The sequence below is a fragment of the Ursus maritimus genome, unplaced genomic scaffold, assembly GCF_017311325.1.
Source record: "Ursus maritimus isolate PB19 unplaced genomic scaffold, ASM1731132v1 scaffold_4, whole genome shotgun sequence".
Taxonomy (NCBI): domain Eukaryota; kingdom Metazoa; phylum Chordata; class Mammalia; order Carnivora; family Ursidae; genus Ursus; species Ursus maritimus.
In genome coordinates this window covers 77,129,868-77,150,092 of record NW_024426552.1, presented here as the reverse complement: position 1 = coordinate 77,150,092, position 20,225 = coordinate 77,129,868, and the positions used below count along the sequence as shown (strand labels likewise).

The 20,225-nt window shown below is 42.8% G+C and overlaps 1 pseudogene; it reads left to right on the top strand.

Annotated features, from left to right (window-relative positions):
- The first annotated feature begins 12,295 nt into the window (after nucleotides 1–12,295).
- Nucleotides 12,296–16,552, top strand: LOC103676176 (annotated as a pseudogene).
- The last annotated feature ends 3,673 nt before the right edge of the window (nucleotides 16,553–20,225 follow it).

Genomic DNA, 20,225 nt, shown 5'->3' with positions numbered 1-20,225 from the left:
ATTATATTGAAATTTAATGCCAACTTAATATTTTGTAATCCACAATTGTCTTTGGAACCTTGAATTAATAGATTATTGAGATACTTAGTTAATAATCAACATTCACCGAGGGACTTTTAAAACTGTTCAAGTTCAGAGTGCCAAGAACTGTGAATAATCTAACATTTTACTCTAGTTTCAAGCTAACAAGTTAGCTCCCCACAGTTCCATGATCCTGGCAGAAGATACGAGACACCTGAGTTCGAGGCCACATTACACACAGCAATCCCAGCGTTTCACAGGGTGACCCAAGGGGGGTCAGCTGAGACCTGCCCTGCACACACGGTGGATTGCACAGCAGGAGAGGAACCCCGAGTTTTAAGAAAACAAATATTTTACAATGAGCAGTATGACGGCCTGACCTTTGGGCTGGAAAGGAGACATTATCTTTATTATAATGGACAGTAAATACAATTGCCCTTTACTCAGGAAGGAGACTCAAACTCTACTCCCAGGGCTGTTCACTGTACAAACATCCTTGAAAGATAGTCCAGAGCAAAGTTAGCCACTGCCTCTGCTCTTAAGAGGGGCAGAATTAGGAGAACCCCATGAAGGCTTGTCTCCCAACACAAAGAGAAATAAACAATACAGCGGGTGGTTCCTACACAACCCAAAGCGTGTTCTTATATATGAATTCTTATTTATGCAGGACTACTTTTTTCCTTCAAATACTCAGTTAAGACAGAATTAACACAAACATCAAATTATGGTAGACTTGATAAAGCTGTTTTAAAGCCTAGAGTTTTAAAGCTTTAACTATTATCATTTACATGTATATGACTATACAATTACATATGTATGTCTATGTACATATCAGAGCTATATCAAGGTTAATGAATTTTTTAAATTATATATAACAGAGGAGAGATGACTAGCAGTTTGGGAAAAGAAAATCGGCCTCTGAATATGTCATCTGTTGTCACCGTGAAGCAGGTAAAAGTTCTTTGCCTCAGTTATGTTCCGTCATGGTGGCAAAAATTGTCACAGCTCTGGATGTAGACTCGCTCTTTTCACACGTGTGCCAAAATTCACCCTGATCCTTGCGGTGTTCTGGAGTACTTCATGATTATACACAAGTATGAAAACAGCACAGGCTCTTCACCACTAAAGGAATTTTTTCCCACTGTTAACCTCTGTATGGCTGTTATAAAATATTCATTTAAAATTTTCGGTCACCTTTTCTATTATTTTTATCAACTGTGCAGTCGCTTCAGGCTACTTTTTCATTTTTATCCATTTCTACAATTTGATGCCAGATTCAGAAGCTTTGGGCACTTACAGGATGTCCCACTTGCTGGCCAAGGATCTTGGAAAAAATGGATTTAAATGACCAGAAATACTGTTCCTAGCAAAGAAGCAAGTAGCAGTGGTGACCTCTGGGGAGAGCAGCTGGAGGGGAAAGGGGTATGAGAAAGACTACTTTTTAACCACTTACCCCTTTCCTTTAAATTTTGTACAGTGTGTATTATTGCTTATCCCAAAGTGCATATAATAAAATAACCCTCTTCTAAATTGCAATTTCACATACCTGACCCTTGAATTGCATTTCTTATGGTTATACCTGCTCATATGTACATGAAGATGGTACAAAGCTGTTCACGGCAATGCGGTGTGTCCTAGCAAAAGATGGGAAATGTCTAAGTGTCCACTGAAGGGGATCAGTGAAATGAACTGTGTAACCATACGGTAGAATGCAATGCAGGCCTGAGCGTGCATCGAGATCACGCACTCATATGGAAATGATATCTCCAAATATATTAAGCAAAGAAAAAAGAGAGATCCAGAAAAGTCAAGTATCTCTCATTTTCCGTAAATGAGACATGATTTCCTTGCTTATGCATTAACATCTATATCTAAAGGATACAGAGGGAATTAATATCATTCGTTGAATCTGAAGAGCATAGTTAGGCAGCAGTGAGACAAGAGTGAGAAGGTGACCCTTCACTGTATATACTTTTGTACCTTTTAAACTTTAAATCTTTTTTTAAAGATTTTATTTCTTTAGAGAGAGTGCACATGTGGGCGGGGGGAGGGGCAGGGGGAGAGGAAGAGAGAGAATTTCAGGCCGACTCCACGCTCAGCGTGGAACCCCACACGGGGCTTGACCTCACAACGCTGAGATCACGACCTGAGCCAAAATCAAGAGTCAGACGCTTAACCAACTGAACTACCCGGGCGCCCCTAAACTTGAAATCTTATACATTGGTACCTATTCACAAAATAAAAATAAACATTTTTAGAAGAGGAAGATAATTGTGAGGCGTTAACCAATTTCAGAAAACCTCATCAGTATGCGTTTTCTACACCCCCACCAAAGCTCAGTGGGCGTCCCAGTGAAGTCCATTCAGACTGTCTCAGAAAGTATCCTGAGATTGTGTGAAGTTGAAAGAACATGACAACTGAACTATTCTGTAGAGACAAATGAGGACACCCAGGTAGTTTTCATAGATACAAATGTTTTTTAATGTGTAAGTATCCAAACATCAGAGTGCTCTTCTTCCAATGAGCTTTTCCAAACTTTTAAAGTTGTGACCTAATTTTAGACGGACAGAAGAGTTACAAAAATAAGATGGTTCTTGTATGTAGACTTCCCCTAATGTTAACATCTTATATACTCCCAGTACAATTATCAAAACTAAGAAATTAACATTGTAGAGTATCATACAGGAGTAGACACGATATACTGTAGTACAATATAATACATAGTATAATACTATTCACTACCCTGTCATATTCTCCTCATTTCCTGTGGGCTTTTAAATGATGTTTTAAAATCTACTTGATTCAAAAAGCAAACCATTAGTAAGAACACAAACATATTGTTTCTTTCTGTTCACAGCAAAGGTTTGGGTTTTTGGTTTTGGTTCTGGTTTTGTCTTCAGGTCTTAACTTTTTGTCACATGTATTTTTGCAAATGTTCAAAATAGCTAGATTGTATTCTGAAGATTTTTAAATTTCCATATGCATATATGAGAAGGCACATTTGTATTTATAATGGAAAAAGCGGGATGTTAAAGAATTGAGGATTTGTCTTAAGGGACTGCCTAAATTATGGCCTGAGGGTGCTGTTTATCTGTCTCATCGCTTGATCACAACATTGTACTAGTCAAATATTTTGCTAATTATCCAGTTGATTGAAAAAAATTCAATTCCATTCCTGAGTCTACCATGAAAAGCAGTGGTTCTCAAAGTGTGGTCCTCAGACCAGCAAGTCAGCAGTAGCTGGGAACGTGTTAGACATGCAAACATCCAGCAATCTGTGTTTGAGCAAGCCCTGGGTGATGCTGAAGGTGACACTTTAAGAATCTGATTAAGAGAATTGTTTTAATGACTAAAGGGACAGGAGGGAGGGAAAGAAGGAACTAATAGAGACATTCCCAATGGGACATTCAACCTGACAACAGAAAGGTCTTGCTTCAAATTTGTTTTCTAGGAATTTGAGTGTACGTACTTTCTTTCTCTCTCTCTCTCTTTTTTTTTAAGTCAAACTTTATTCTATTTTTTTTAAGTAACCTCCATGCCCAATGGGGGCTCGAGCTCATGACCCTGAGTTCAAGAGTCCCGTGCTCTACAGACTGAGCCAGCCAGACACCCTTGTACTTTGTCTCTTGTAAGTACTGACTCACCTTCCTGTGCACCAAGGTTGGACCTTAGCCACCTTTTGACCCGAGTAACTGATTCCAAAGACTACAAAGTAATTAACATAGAACTTCTATCTTGATAACGTCTTCTGCCAGAAACAGCTTTGATCTTTTTCTGGACCTGTCATGAGTACCGGCAATCCTTACTTGGCATGGTTCTGATATCCACAAATTTCAGTAGTTAAATGAAGACCAGTCCCCCAACAACGCGGTGCAAATTTCAGTTACCAAGGTAACTTACCTGTGAGTAATTACATAGTGTAAATTTCACGGCCCTGGAAACAGGAGGGAAATAACAGATGTGCATCCTGATTAGTGGCCAATCACATCTCTTCCTTCAAAGTCTGTCCATGAGTCGTCAGTGTGTGTCTGTTACTCAGTTCCCGTGGTCAGCCAGGCATGCAATTGCTGTAGAGGCTGCTTTTAGCCAACCAGGTTCAACAATGGAGACCTGACTACGGTAGAAGGGCCCACAGTGACCCCCCGTCCCCGGCAGAATACAAACAGGCCCGTTAGGTGACCCCCCACAAAATATCCATAAACCCTAGCTGACCAAAGGGTTACTTACACCTGGGACCAAAAAAGATAAATTCCACACATTCCCACCCCTCCTCAGCCTCCCCACTTAACTACATCACCCCCACCTCACCCTTGCTTTGTCGCAGACAGTCTCTCATTTGCTCCACACCCCTGTCCATTGCAGTGTATTCAAGAAACTTCTATCTCCTTTGTTCTGCCTCAGGTGAATCCTTCCATAGCCCCGTTGCTGGCTTATACCCAATCGGGTTGCCCCACATTTGGTGGCCCCCATCCGATCTGGAGACACCACAGTGGACACTGTGTCTCCCAGTAATAAACCCATATGACATTTTACAAAAATGGGTGGTGGAAAGAGAATTGTCCAACAAAGATAAAAGTGCAGCAAAGAAAGGAAAAGGGTTACCGCAAAAGACAGATCGGATGTGGTTAGAAGTTACTGACGGGGAATGTTGATAAAGCTGCCAGACTCTAGACCGCAGGTACACAGCCAGGTACACGGCGAACTCACTGACATAAACACAGACCTCAGTGGCACACAAAGGGTGGAGATGTGCCCAGTGGAAGTGACCCTTGCAAGCCCTTCACATCAGAGCATGCTCAGAGGTGTTTCAGAACACTGAATGCTCGAAGGATGGAATCTTGTAAGCAAACGGAGGTTGTCAAATTACATAGTCCCTGGGAGCTGGGACCTGTACGGATGCCCTGCCATTGACTCTCGGGAAATTAGGGGCTAAGCAGCTGTAGAGTGAGTTGGAACTACGGGAGTTCAGAGAGACACCGTTGCCATGTCTTCTATAGGTTACATTTGGCCCCTCAAGTTTGATTTCTTGCTGGCTGCCATTCTTAGCAACTTACCAGTCTGAAAATAGTATCTACATGATGGTCTGTCTCTTTTTTCCTGAAAGATATATAAATACTTGTGGATTTTCTGTATTAAGCTAGAAGAGAATTTTGGGTTCTTCTCCCGTGTTATGGTGGTTAAAAGAAAGGAGGGGAGGGGCACGAAGGGGAGACAAAGAGCAAAGACTGGAGAAAGGAGGAGCTGTGTTCTCCACCCACCCGGCCCCTTCTGAATTGCTCTCCCTCCCCGGTATCTCATTCTTTTCTTAGGGATTCGAGTCCTGTGGATCTTAGTCATTTTAAGTGTTCTTATTTCAGGCTCTCATTCAGATAGCCTCTCTGTCACCCGGCATTCATGGCAACTGAATCCTACTGCTTGTTGTAAGGACTGACTCTTGCGTGGTGCCTTGTTTCCATGTGTGTCCGTGTTTGACTATGAGATCATCTGTAGCCACGCTTGCCTTTTGCCCCAAGAACCCACTGTGCCCTGGGGCAAAAAAGAGTCCTGGCAGATCCATTCTCTGTAGCTTCTGACAGGTGTCTTGAGATGTCACCGCACTGGGACACATTCTTGCGTTAAGTTCTCACTTCGCAGTTTGCACTTTGTTAAAATTTACCTAGCATTTCTGGGAGTTATTGTAGGTAGATTTGGAGATCCTATCGGCTCACTACGTGTGGATTTTTAACTCCCTATCGCCTCTTTAATCCACACAAATCAAGCTTCTATCCCCACCGTCAGCATTGACTCAATCTTTCATTAGCGTTTGAACGGTTGCACATGGCTTCCTTGAACCCCTGTTTATCTTGGTTTGCCACTTATTTCACTGGCCTCTTCTCAGACTTCTTTGTGGATTCTGGCTCCTTGGCTGACCTTTCAATGTTGAGTGCCTTTGGACTCAGTCTGCCACCCAGTCTCATAATTTGACATCACTCTCTCGCTGATTCTATTCAGTCCAGGGATTTTACATGTCATAGACGTGCCAATGACTGTCAAATTGAGATCTTATGACCCGATTTCTTCTGCGCCCACCCCTGGGCCCCCAGACTCATGTATACTGTGTAACTGCCTAGTCAACACCCCTACTTGAATATCAGACTTAATATGACCCAAACTGAACTCTGAATTTGGTTCCAACAATAACAGAATATGTTGTCGCGCAGAAGCCTGTGGTAGGCCTGGGCCAGGTCTGGTGATGTGGCAGCAAACAGAACAGAAAAAATAAATCCCTATGGCATAGCAAAATGCTCTCCATACGGTAGTAGGTAGACCTTTCAGTATGAACTTGGCCCTTACGAGACAGTAAAACCACAGTTCTCTGCATTAACCACCAAATTTCTAGTGTACCTTCATGAGGCCCCTCAGTCCAGAGACCTACCACTTCACTGTATTTGGAGAATGAAACCTCTAGACTAGCCAGCATGGAGGAGGGGAAGTTGCCTAACTGTATGGGGTAAGGGAGGAATTCCTGAAGTCTTTTTCCTTTTTCTTTTGTCCTCATTTAATGTCACATTTAATCTCATTGCATTGGGCTGGGAAAGGAAAGAGTCATGAGTATATAGAATTGTTCTATTTCATTATTTTTCAGACAGAAATGGGATCCAGGTTCCAGTTTTCTCTAAGTTCAGGATCTGAATCAGAGTCAGAGGATGCTGACACCTGTTGGGAGCTGGGGCCTGCTAGGAGACAGGCAGGAAACAGGAATGTACTTGACTTCGGAGGCTGCATGTTCCAGGGCTCGCATTCAGGGACCTAAGGACCCTCCAGGCAGATCACATGTGGAATATGAATGGTGCAGGCCTAGGGCTGGGCTCAGGAGGTGGGAGGTCAGCCGCATGTGCATGGAAGGACCTGAGAAGCCATTGTCCTCTTGTCTGTACCCCAGGATCCTGCGAAGGGCCTCTGCATAAGGACAGGACCAGGTTGGCTCCTCGGCCTCTGATTGACCTCATGAATAGTAGAGAGTAAATCCTGCAAACTGGTGAGCATCTGGAGACATTGTTGCCATTTTTCTTCAGGCCTCTGTGCTTGAGACCCTGGCCAGTTGCTGTTGACCATACGGGATTCTCCTTCCTCACCTCTTCATGTTCAAGGAGTTCTCGTTCTTGGAGGAAACTCTGGATTTCCTAGTTTCTCTGAGGTTTCATTAACAGGCCCATGGTCTTTTCTGATTCCTGGGTTTCTTGATCCTCCTTTACTTCCTGGAGGTTCCTCCAGTTGGAGGAACTTTGTCCATTTCTACTTCTGAGTTTTCTCTGCAGCCCCAGGGTTCTAATCCGGGGCGGGCAGAGAGCGGGTCCTTGCTGGGCCCTGCTGCAGCTCGGCCGTCTGGAGGTGCCCCAGCACAGAAATGTGCTCGCCTCTCTCTGCTCTAGCGGTTTCTAACTGCTTTTGCAAAGGCATTTCAACCCGTATTCGTCATTTAGTCTCACCTCCATGTCCAAAGGAACCTGATGCTTCCAATTCCTGAGGCTTTCGGCTGTTTGCAGCATAACTGGGTTGCTCTCGGCTTCCCTCACTCCCCATTTAGGACTAAGCTTTCTCCCATCTGTTAATTTTGTCATCATTTCCCCTTTTGCTTTCCAATTTAAGAAGCTTTGTGGGCTGTTGTCTCATTTCCAATTTTCTTGAGTGTTTAAGTCTTTTTAACCAGACTTTTTATCCTTATTTTAGTTAGCTCTTAGCATCTTCCAACTTGAACCCCAAATCAAGACTGTAATATATCGAGACAAAAAGCCCCTCTTTAAGGCAGAGGTCAGGATGGAGCAAAGGTGGGGCTGTTAATGCCTCTAGGAGCCTAAAGCATCTACCTAGATCCACAAACTGAATTATTCAGAGTTCCCTGGGAAGCTCTGAGGCCTCAGTTCACACTTGTGAACCTAAGGGATTGCCTAGGGAACTCTCATTTCCCTCCACTCAAGCAAAGCATTCCTATGCAAGCATTTCAAGATGAACCATTTAATCTCTGTGCTATCCAGCCCCTTCCACGGTTTTTACCTCTAGGAACCAGGGTCCCTGCAAAGAAGGAAGGCCACCAAAGTTGGGAAGTAGGATCCCCAAAAGAAGATGTAGTCATTATGCTTCCATCTGTACCCGAATGAGAATCTATCCCTTGGTGATTCTCACCGTCCCACAAGCATACCTCTGTCTTATCAGACGACCTTTGATCTGATTAATCTAAACTCCTATAGAAATGCACTCCCTGCCTCTACTTTTTCTTTTTTAAAGATTTTTTATTTATTTATTTGACAGAGAGAGAGAGCCAGCGAGAGAGGGAACACAAGCAGGGGGAGTGGGAGAGGAAGAAGCAGGCTCATAGCGGAGGAGCCTGATGCGGGGCTCGATCCCAGAACGCAGGGATCACGCCCTGAGCTGAAGGCAGACGCCTAACGACTGAGCCACCCAGGCGCCCCCCTGCCTCTACTTTTTAACCTGGGAACCGTATTTAGTTCATTTGATAGATGTTCCATTCATTTTCTACTTCAGTGAGTCCGACAGACTCAGCACCTAGCCCCACATGAGAGACAGGCAGGGAGGACAGGAGGATTCCCTCCGAAGGTCCCCGAGGATCAGCGGGCTGCCTTTCTCTTCTTCTGGTTTGTCAGGGAATCCATCCGGGGCATCTGCTTCACCTCTGGAGCCAGTTTTGCCGGCTGAGGTTATCGGCGCCTCACCTGGTCCAGGGTCCGGGTTTTGGGAGTATGTGTAGATGTACATTTATTAGAATCACCGTTTTATTTTACTTGCACGGCCACCAAGAAGACAGCTAGACACAGGGTCTGAGGGTTCCTAATGGAATAAGAGAAGAGACATCAGGTTATGTAGAAAGATTGATTATGTTAAATCAAGGCTATCAAAGTTCAACTCCAGTTCAAGTGAATAAATTCCATTTTCTACTGCAAACATATTCTGTCGATTAACACTGCAAGCTGTATTTGCTTTGCAATAGACAGGAGATCAAATGATGAATGAGTGAAGGAAACACATGTGAGCAGCTTTGGGCATCCAGGAAAATTTTTGGTAATTCTTATTGACCATAAGAAATAGAGCCTTATAAATTGCAGTTAAATAAATCCTTTTCTCCACCCATCTGGTCCCCTTATTCCTGAGATTACCAGATTGCTGGATTGTACATATATACACATATGTACAATCTGGAGATATATATAGATATATGCATATTTTGGAGGCTATATATATATATATAATTTTTTTTTTGAAGGAGGGGAGGTGCGGAGGCAGAGGGCGGGAGAGAATCTTAAGCAGGCTCCACATCCAGCATGGCTCAATCTCACAACCCTGAGATCATGACCTGAGCCAAAATCAAGAGTTAGACACCAAACTAACTGAACCAACCAGGCGCCCCTGGATTGTACATAGTCTTGATCCCCGATTTCTTAACTTATTGTGGAGGATAATAACCAGCCTCGTACTTTGAAAATTTCAAGTACTTGACGTAATAGGTCAAGGTCGTAACAGGTCAAAATAGGTTGCTTGCTCCAGAAATTATTATTATTATTATTCAAACTTTTTAAAATTTATTTAAGTAATGTCTATACCCCATGTTGAGCTGGAACTCACAACCCCAAGAATAAGAGTCACATGCATGAGGTGCCTGGGTGGCTCAGTCTATAAAGCGTCTGCCTTCAGCTCAGGTCATGATCCCAGGGTCCTGGGATCCAGTTCTGCATCAGGCTCCCTGCTCGGCAGAGGGCCTGCTTCTCCCTGTCCTCCCCCGCTCGTACTCTGTCTTGCTATCTCTATCTCTTTCTTGCTATCTCTATCTCTTCCTCTCAAATAAATAAATAAAATTTAAAAAAAAAGAGTCACATGCTCTTCCAACTGAGCTAGCCAGGTGCCCCACTCCAAAGCTTAGGAAATGACATTATGACCTATGTAATTTTTTAAATTGAGATCAAGTGTAAGTATAAAATTTTAAAGTTTCTTTCCCAAAGAATATTAAAGGAAAATAAAAACAAAAGCCTCCAGCAAGGGGGCACCACCCCTTGACAACCTTCTCTCTTCAAGGAAGACTAGAAGACTTTCCCACTGGCTCAGTCGGTGGAGTGTGTGACTCTTGATCTCGGGGTTGTGGGTTTGAGCCCACGTTGGGTGTAGAGATTACTTAAAAAAAAAAAAAAAAAAAAAAGACGACCTTCCCAAACAGAGACAGTCTCAGAGAGCACTAGCTAGTTATGTTTTGCCTCAGCCTTTAAATGAGAGTCAGGAAGGTAGCAGAATGGCAGTTCTAGAAAGTTTTTGTTTTGTCTTGCTTTTTTTGCCAAAGTTCCATTATATACTCTAAAATAATTTTCCCCCAAAACAACAGACAATTAATATTTATCTGGATAGTCACAGACTTCAGCAGGCAACACTGGAAACCAAGATCTAATTGGCGTCTGACATAGTCTGGCTAAGGGCAGCAGATTTCGGTAAGCCTACAGTCCGTCTGTGCCAGGTATCCCCGAGGAGGCAGAAGTCTTCGGATGGAGCATACTGACATGCATTTATTTTGATAATTATATAATTATTTTTTTTTAAAGATTATTTATTTATTTATTTGACAGAGATAGAGACAGCCAGTGAGAGAGGGAACACAAGCAGGGGGAGTGGGAGAGGAAGAAGCAGGCTCATAGAGGAGGAGCCTGACGTGGGGCTCGAACCCGGAATGCCGGGATCACGCCCTGAGCCGAAGGCAGACGCTTTAACCGCTGTGCCACCCAGGTGCCCCTATATAATTATTTTAATCAGTATGAGAAAAATGCAACAAATTAAGCCTATGATTTCATTCCCGTGAAGTAAATGCAAGTCAACTTGTAAAAATATCAGGTACATTATGGTACTCAGATGGTACCCGAGTACGGCAAAAATCATGAAGCCTGAGTAACTGAATGGCTGGATTTATACCAAGGCCTCAAGATCCTGTCAACGCCTTCCTGCTTCACTTCTACGTCTAGGACACCCCAGATTCAGATGTGAGGACTGGATCTGAGGACGACCACCCCCCAGCCTGTGATCCAGACCCAGCCTCCACTTTGGGCAGATCCCCCATACAAATAACATAGACAGAAGTGACCGGACCAGAGCAGCTAACAGGGAAGTGAAAAGGAGAAAATGTTCTGCTGTACGAAGCTTTGTTCCCTAATGTAGTAGCATGAGGAGGAATTTTACTTTTTAAATGTCCTTTATTATTTTTAAAGTGTTAGTTGTACCATAAAAAAGTAAGATTAAGAACTTGCAAGTAGAACTGCAATTTGTTTTATAGTCTAGACAGTTTAAAACAGCTCCTTGTTGAAAGCCTGTATGTAAATTAATTTGCATAAATTTACCTTTATGTAAATCACCACCATTTGACAAGTAAATGAAGGCGTATAAGTCCAGGGGGTAAAAATTGACACAGAAGCTGGAGGGAACATCAGGATGTGTCCTTTTGAATGTGGCTAGAACTCCATACGAGGAGTAATATAGCCTCTGGAAGAAATCAGAGTATCAACATTAGAAATCACTGTAGGTACTAGATCACAGTCCTCCATCTGTGAGTTCTACTGTTCATTCCTCTAGTTATCACTCATTCATTCAAAAAATAGTTGAGTGCTTACTATATGTGTAAGGCATTACTGCCAGCAATGAGAAATTCTTCTTCTCATCAGTTTGACCTACAAATCAAAGAAGCAAAAAAATCACTTTGCCATTTTTGAATCAAAACTTCTTAGAAGCTTTTTTGGATCAACTCTATTGTAATCTAATAATTTGTTTACTGTCTCCCCTCAGTACTTATTTTATACACTGTTCCACAAGTTGATTGGCAGCTGTAGCAGGCAAAATAATGAGCCCCCCCCCCAAAGATGTCCACATCCGAATCCCCAAACCAGACAGATGTGGCCAGGAGCCAAGGAAGGTGGGCAGCCTTTAGAGGCTGGAAAGCACGAGGAAAAGATTCTTCCCAGGGCCTCCCTGAGGAGCACAGCTCTGCTGACCCCTTGTTTTTAGCCTTGTAAGACCCATTTCAGTTTCCTGAGCTCTAAGAACTAGAAGATAATAAATTTTTTGTTGGTTTAAGCCATTAAGTTCGTGGTAATGAGTTACAACAGCAGTATAAACTGATGCAAGCATCAAAGCATTGGGCTTCCTTTTGTGGGAGATACAGATGAAAAAGACACCATCCCTCCCCTCGGGACGCTTACTGACCGTTTAGAAGAGATGAGACACATGAACATGCTACACTATAAGCGGGAACATGATGACTGTCCTAAGGGAGGTACCACCTAATGGCTATGGGAGTCAAGGACAGATATCACTTCCTTTTGAGGGTAATTAGGAAGAGGAGGCTTTTGAACTGACCCTAAGAGGAAAAGTAAATTTTAAGAGATACAAGGGATAGAGAAAGTGGCATAACCCAGACAAATTAAATCACATAAGAAATTACTTCTATTATTAGTCCTTTGATAAAGGAAACATGCTATTTTTTTTCAAAGATTTTATTTATTTAGTTATTTGACAGAGATAGAGACAGCCAGCGAGAGAGGGAACACAAGCAGGGGGAGTGGGAGAGGAAGAAGCAGGCTCATAGCGGAGGAGCCTGATGCGGGGCTCGATCCCAGAACCCCAGGATCACGCCCTGAGCCGAAGGCAGATGCTTAATGACTGAGCCATCCAGGTGCCCCACCTTTTTTTTTTTTTAAATCATGCCCAGCACATCTTTTATATTAAGTCAGACATGGTTGGATCTGCTCGAACCTGAAGAATGATGTGCACCAGTCCGCTAGGGCTGCCATGGTCAGATGCTACAGACCGGGCGGCTTAACAGCACAAATTTATTTTCTCACAGTTCAAGAGGCTGGACGTAGGAGTGTCCTCCTCTTCTTACAAACAAACCAGTTCTTTCAGATGACAGCACCCCCCTTATGACCTCATTTAACCTTAGTTACCTCTTTCAAAGCTCTATCTCCTAATCTAGTCATACTAGGGGTTCGGGCTTCAACATATGAACTCGGGAGCACGGGTCAGTCCATATCAAATTGTAATCATTGTTTTAAAGTTTATAGATGGAATATATGCCAATGGTACAAAAAATATAAACTGAACAACAGCATGTCCAGTAAAAAAATAAAAGTTTTCTTCTCTCTCATTTATGCAACTTTTCCTCTAGAGGGAATCAGTTTCCTTCTGGAAAAGTCTGATTGAAATAATTATAGATAAGATGCCAGAGAGCTTGTTTCCTCTCTCTTTCTCTGCCCAAATGCACCTAGGGAAGGCCATGTGAGGACCCAGTGAGAAGGCTGCCACCTGCCACCCAAGGAGAGAGCTCTCATTAGACACCGACCCTGCCGGCACCTTGATCTTGGACTTCTAGTCTCCAGAACTGTGAGAAATAAATTTCTGTCGTCTAATCCCCCCAGGCTACGGTACTTGGTTATGGCAGCCCAGACTAAGATAGCATGGTTCTCTGCATAAAACTATGCATGTATCTGTCCGTGTTTAACACAAATAGGATCTTGCTAAATATAATGTTCTTCAACGAGCTTTTTCCATTTACAGTACACCTTGAACACCTTTCCAAACTGGTACACACAGATCTAGTGACCTCGTTTTGTTCTTTTCCACTGTCATTTTATCATATCAGTATCCAACCCGGAATACCAGGATGCATTTAGCAATCATTCTCTTTATTTTTTAATTAAACTTTAAATTTTGTTTCGAGATCATTGTTGATTCACATGCAGCTGTAAGAAATAACACATGTCCCTTTTCCCCAGCGCCCCCTCCGTGGTAGGGAACATCTCGGAAAACAACAGAACAGTATCACAACCAGGATGCTGACGGTGATGCAGTCGGGATAGGAACACTTCTGTCACCACAAGGCTCTCTCCTGTGGCCCTTTCATAGCCACGCCCACTTCTCTCCTGCTCGCTCCCCCCCCCCAACTGCTAACCTGCTCTCCACTTCGGTAATTTTCTCTGTTCAAGAATGTGATCAAAATGGAATCCCACAGTACGTAACCTTTTAACGTTGGGTTTTTTCACTTAGTCTAATAGTCTAGAGATTCATTCAGGTTGTGTGCGTATCAGTGAATAGATCATTCCTTTTCACAACTGAGTAGGATTCCATGGCTAAATGTAAAGCAACTTAACTGTTCCCCAATGGAAAGGCACGTGAGTTGTTTCCAGCTTTGGACTATTGTAACTGAAGCTGTTATGATCATTCATGCTCAAGGCTTTGTGTGAACACCAGTCTTCATCTCTCTCTGGTTCATGTCCAGGAGTCACCGTTGTTGCGTCATATGACAGTTGCACATTTGGTTTGTAAGAAACTGCCGAACTGTTTTCCAGAGAAGCCGTACCATTTTACATTCCCACCAGCAACGTGGGAGAGATGCAGTTTCTCGGCATCCTTGCCAGAATTTGGTGTTGTCACTGTTTTTTATTTTAGCCAATTCTATGAGGAGTGTGTGATATCTCATTTTTTTAGAGGGGGGACGGGCAGAGGGAGACAGAGACTCTTAAGCAGGATCCATTCTGGGCGCCGGTCTCATGACCCTGAGATCACGACCGCAGCAGAAACCAAAAGTCGGATGCTTAACCGACTGTGCCACCTGAGCTCCCTTCATTGTGGTTTCTATTCGCATTTCTGAAATGGCCAATGATGTTAAACCTCTTCGCACATGCTTATTTGCCCTCTATTCATCCTCTTCGGTGAAATGTCTTTTCATATCTCTTTCTCATGTTTTAGTAGGATTGCTTAGTTTTTTACTATTGAGTTTTTGAGTTTTAATATATCTAGATACTAGTACAGTTGACCCCTGAACAACGCAAGAGTTAGGGGAACTGATCCCCCAGGCAGTCAAAAATCCATACATAACTTTTGACTCCCCTCAAAACTTAACTACCAATAGCCTGATGTTGACCAGAAGCCTTCCCGATGACATAACTAGTCAATTAACATAAATAGTCAAGAGCATGTGATTCTTGATCTCGGGGTCATGAGTGTGAGGCCCACACTGGGCGTAGAAGGTACTAAAAAGTAAATAATAAACTTTAAGAAATCGTCAACTTTAAAAACTTTAAAATAATAATAAACTTTCAAAAATAGTCAAAACAGTCGATTTTGTATGTTGTATAATATACTGTATTCTTATAAAGTAAGCTAGAGAAAAGAAAATGTTATTAAGAAAGTAAGAAGGAGGGGCGCCCACTTGGCTCAGTCAGTTAAGCATCTGACCGGCTCAGGTCATGATCTTAGGGTCCTGGGATAGAGCCCCGTGGTGGGCTCTGCACTCAGCAGGGAGTCTGCTTCTCCCTCTTCTTCTCCCCATGCCCCTCCCCTACTCATGCTTGCTCTCACTCTCTCTCCTTCTCTCTCTCAAATAAATAAAATCTTTAAAAAAAGAAAGTCCAAGGAAGTGAAAATACATTTTACAGTACTGTACTTATTGAAAAAATCTGCGTATCAGTGGACCCCTACAATTCAAGCCTGTGTTGTTCAAGGGACAACTGTACTTTGTCAGATACGTGGTTTGCAAATATTTTTTTCTCCCATGCTGTAGCTTGTCTTTTCCTCCCTTTAGCAGAGCATTTCAGAGAGCAAAGGTTTTTCCTTGCATGAGGTTGAGCCTTGGCTGCTAGAGGGCTGTCCACGGCGCCCTGGGGGCCAGGAGCTGGGAGGCTGGGCTTCCACCCGGGCCCCCGGGGACCATCCTCCCTGAACGCCCGCCTCCCTGCAGCGCCATCCCAAGTCTGGTGGTCCGTGAGAGAGCCAGGCGCCCAGCACCATGGCCACGTCCCCAAGCGCTCCAAGCTCTCCACTGCCATGGTCAAGTGGGGAACACACATGACAAGAGGTGGAAGAGGTGGACAGGATGACAGGACAGAAGGTGAAGGAAGAGCAGGAGGAAAGGAAGAAAAAGGAGCTGGAGGAGAGAATGTTACCAGAGGAAACCAAGGAACAAATTTGAACTTTGTCAGAGAAGCGTTTGGCCTAACAGGAAGAGAAGCACCAGCTTTTTCTGCAGCTCAAGAAAAAGGAATTTTTCCATGAACAGCAAAAATGGAGGCCAGAGGAGCAGAGCAAGCCTGACCACTGCGACATCACCTTTGTACCCTCAGAACTTGACTGGCACACGACAACTCACCTCCTCAGCCTGGGAAGACACAATGACCCTGGCAGCCTCAAGGCAGCCCACAGCCAAACAGGTGTTTGGACCCCAAGTACTTCCTTACCACCCAAAGCCACGTGGGCCTGGTGGCTGCTTTTCTGGGGGCCCCAGAGCACGGGCAATTCCAGGGCCCAGGCAGTGCCTATGGGACTGCCCAGCCCCCACCCGACTGAGGGCCTGTGCAGCCTGCCTGGGGTCCTGTCTGCAGCTCTGAGCACGAGTGCAGCATTTCCTGCAGGGCGGTGCCGGTCTCAGCCACAGCCACAGCCTGAGGCCATGCACCGCCACGTTCAGACCACTCCGACAAGGCTGTCAGAGCTTTTTTTGGTCTGTGTCTATTAGCTTGCCTGGGTTACTGACTTCTTCAGTTCCATTCCGGGACGTATGAGGCAAGAGCAAAACCCAAAGAACTCACATGTCTGTCTTAAGGTTTCTGGGCAGCCTGCCTTCTCTTCTCCACCTCTCAGTCTTCTTGTGTCTGCTTTATACATAATGTCCAGGGGTTTTAGTTGTACTTTGCAGGAGAAATAGGGCAAAGTGTGTCTATGCCATCTTCCTAGAAGTGAAAGTCATTGTTTTTAATGGCTAAGTATTTTAATGGCTAAGTAATATGCATGGCATATAATTTATTAACCAAGTCTCCTTTTGATAGACATTTAGGTCGTTTCTAGGTTTTTGGGACGTTTTTTGGTTTTTGTTTTTTGCTATTAAAATAATGACAAAAGGAATAGATTTTTTTTTTAAGATTTTATTTTTTATTTGAGAGAGAGAGAGTGAGCCAGAGAGCACAAGCAAGGGGAGTGGCAGAGGCAGAGGGAGAAGCAGGCTCCCCGCTGAGTAGGGAGCCCCACGCAGGACTCAGTCCCAGGACTCCAGGATCATGACCTGAGCCGAAGGTAGACGCTTAATGGACTGAGCCACACAGGTGCCCAGGAATAGATGTTCTTGTTCTTTGAAGGTGTTGGGGTGGAAAATGGGGAGAGAGGCAGAAGACAGGGCAGGGCAGAGTTCTGGGTTCTTGTCCAGTCATAGGTGTAGGATAAAATTCCTAACTGGAATTGTTGGGTCAAAGAACACGTGCATTTTAATGCATCATATTGTCAAAATATACTCAAAAATGTTACACTAAACTCCCACCCACAGAAGAATATGTGTTTTTCCATTGAGTATTGTCAAATTTTCTGATCTTTGACCACCTGATTGAGAAATGTTCTCTTGTTTTTATGTGCTTCTTTTCCTTTCTCTATTGGATCCAAAGTGGGAGTTGTGCCTTTTTCATTTCCTTGATGTCTGCAAGGCCCCAGCACCATGCTACATACCATAATAGCTATCTGTTTATTGTTGATAGTTTTAGCACTTCCAATAAAGGAGTAGAGCTGGTCATATAGAATTCTGGCAAAGTTTCATGACTTCAAATAAAACACACAATTTCACAAGGTTTTACAAGCAGGTGTTTTTCAGAATGTTGTCTGTAGATTAACCTGAATCAGAATCACATGGACGTAATGGAAACTCTAACCCCGTGTGCTCCTGATATGATGGCTTGAATAGGATGCTTTGCCACCTAAATGTGATATTCTTGCCAAAAACGTTGACATCGAACAGTCAGACAAATTCAAAGTGTGGGGCATTCTAAAACAAAGTAACAAAACCAAACTGGTCTGGAGTCTTCAAAAATGTGAATGTCCAAGAAGACAGGAAAAACAACCAAACCAGATTAACGAGGTCACGAGAAATGCAAGCACACACCACATACACATGGACACATTAATACATATATATGTCGTAGAATTTCTAATGAGAAAATCCCTTCTCCAATGGGGGGTATTGTTCTAGATTAAAAGAGATAAAGAGACAGGCTCACTAAATATAATGTGTAACCCCTGATTGGGTCCTAGATTTTATTTTTAAGGTTATAAAGTACATTATTGGGACATCTGAGAAATGTTGAATATTGATAGTTTTGAAGATATTATTTTAATAGTAAACTTGGGGGGATGTAATGATACTTCTGTGGTTTTATGGAAGGAGAATATTTTTAGGATGTAGTGCCAAGTATGAGGAGTCAAGTGTCACTACTAGGTGATTTGCAGATAGCTCAGAAAAAAGTCATACCTCTGAGAGAGAACAAATATAATAAACTGTGTGACAAAGATTTGGTGTTCATGACTTTATTCTTGCAACGCTTCCTTAGGTTTTGAGTTTTTCAAAATAAAAAGCGGGCCCCACCTCAGATCCAGCCTCCTGAATCTTGGTGGGAGGGCAGAGCCCACTTGGATCTGCATTTCAAGTAGGCCTTCCCATTGATTTTTATGCATACGACAGTTTTAGATGGACTGATTTGAAGTACAATAATGTATTTTTACATTATTGTCTTTATGAAGGTAGAGCTAAAAAAAACCAAAAAACAAAAAACCAAAACCGAACCCCTCCATATCTTGGTTACACAATAGAATCGAAGAACATTGGGTTAACAGATTTAAACCCAGTCCTTATATAGCTTCCATAGTCCCTTCCGTGGTCCTCCTCAATTTTCTCCATTTCCTTCAACTCTCTTAATCTTTACTTATCTTTACGCAAATGGTTTTCAAAGTTATTGTAAAGAATGTGTCAGTGAGTGCTGCCCTTCGAATTGCTTCAGTGGATACCGCCTACATTCAGGCAGAAGCGAGCCTCGTATTTCGTCCAGCAACTGAGTAATAAAGAGGTGACTAGCACTACTGTCCCTACCCAGCTCAAGGCAATAGTTCTTAAACACTTAAATGACAGATGTAGGGACAAGCATGTATTATATTGTGTTTACTAAATAATAAGTGACATTAATAAGTAATAAATGAGTTAAAGATCCAAAACATATTTTAACAAACATTTGCATCTCAATAGCTTATCAAGACACCGCTTTAAACGCATTACTATCCCTTCAGATCAACTGATGGACTTGAAATAATGGAAGAACCTCAAAAGAATACACGGCACTTTCTGTAAGCAGCCATCACTATCAACATAAAGCCTGTTTTTAAAATTTTGTTGTTGTACTGACAAATTCATACTAATTCCTTGATTCCTCTGGTGAACGATGGCTTACAGTTGCTAGCTGGGCTTAAAATTGTCAGTTGAGGCCACTGAAGGGTATAAATGGCCTCACATGATCCAGGTTAGCAAAGAAGAAGTTGCAGTGGACTTTGAGAAGGCCTTAATTTTAGATCTCAGGAAAGTAGAAAGTTTATCTTAACCATAAAAGAATATGCTCTCTGTTGCTCGCAAACTTTGTTAATATGTGTGTTTTGGACCTGTAACTCATTTATTACCTAACGGTGTTTAATAAGCACATGCAAATGTGGTAAACATAGCATTCATGAGAAACATTGTGATTAGGAAGCTTTTTTACCTTGAAACTCCTTCAGCAACTGTGACCTAAACAAGAATTTAGCCCTTGTTTATTTCCTTTTAAGAGATTCTGGAAATCCTCCACAACATGTAACAGTAGTTAAACCTAAAGAAAACAGTCAACCATTAGGTGTTAATTGCTGATTGATTTCACACCCCCCCCAATTGATTGGTTTCACCCTCAAGACTCCAGTGAGACTAAATGGTTGGTCATTTTTCTGATTTAGTATTTCCTTCCGTTTCTCAGATCCCAGGAGAGTTTTAGCAGGTTTTAGATGAGACAGTAATGATCTTTGACCTCCATTCTCAGAAAATATCTGGCGTTATCTCAAATCTGAATTTGAACATTATCCCAGGGGATGGATAAGGAGCAGCATCCCTAAACTGAGACCCACCTCTACTTTGTCACCTTGGTATTAGTTTTTGTCAGAGTTCCTGGCACAATAATTTTCAAATAAATTTTTTTAAAAACCAACTATCATATACAGGTATAGAAAATTATGTCAACTTTTCCAGTTAGCAGACCTTAGGCAGCCGTCTGAATTAATGAGAAAATGTTTCCCTGATAATATCTTGCAGTGTGGGTAGTATTTTCAAGTTAAATGACTAAATGGATTGGGCCTAACCC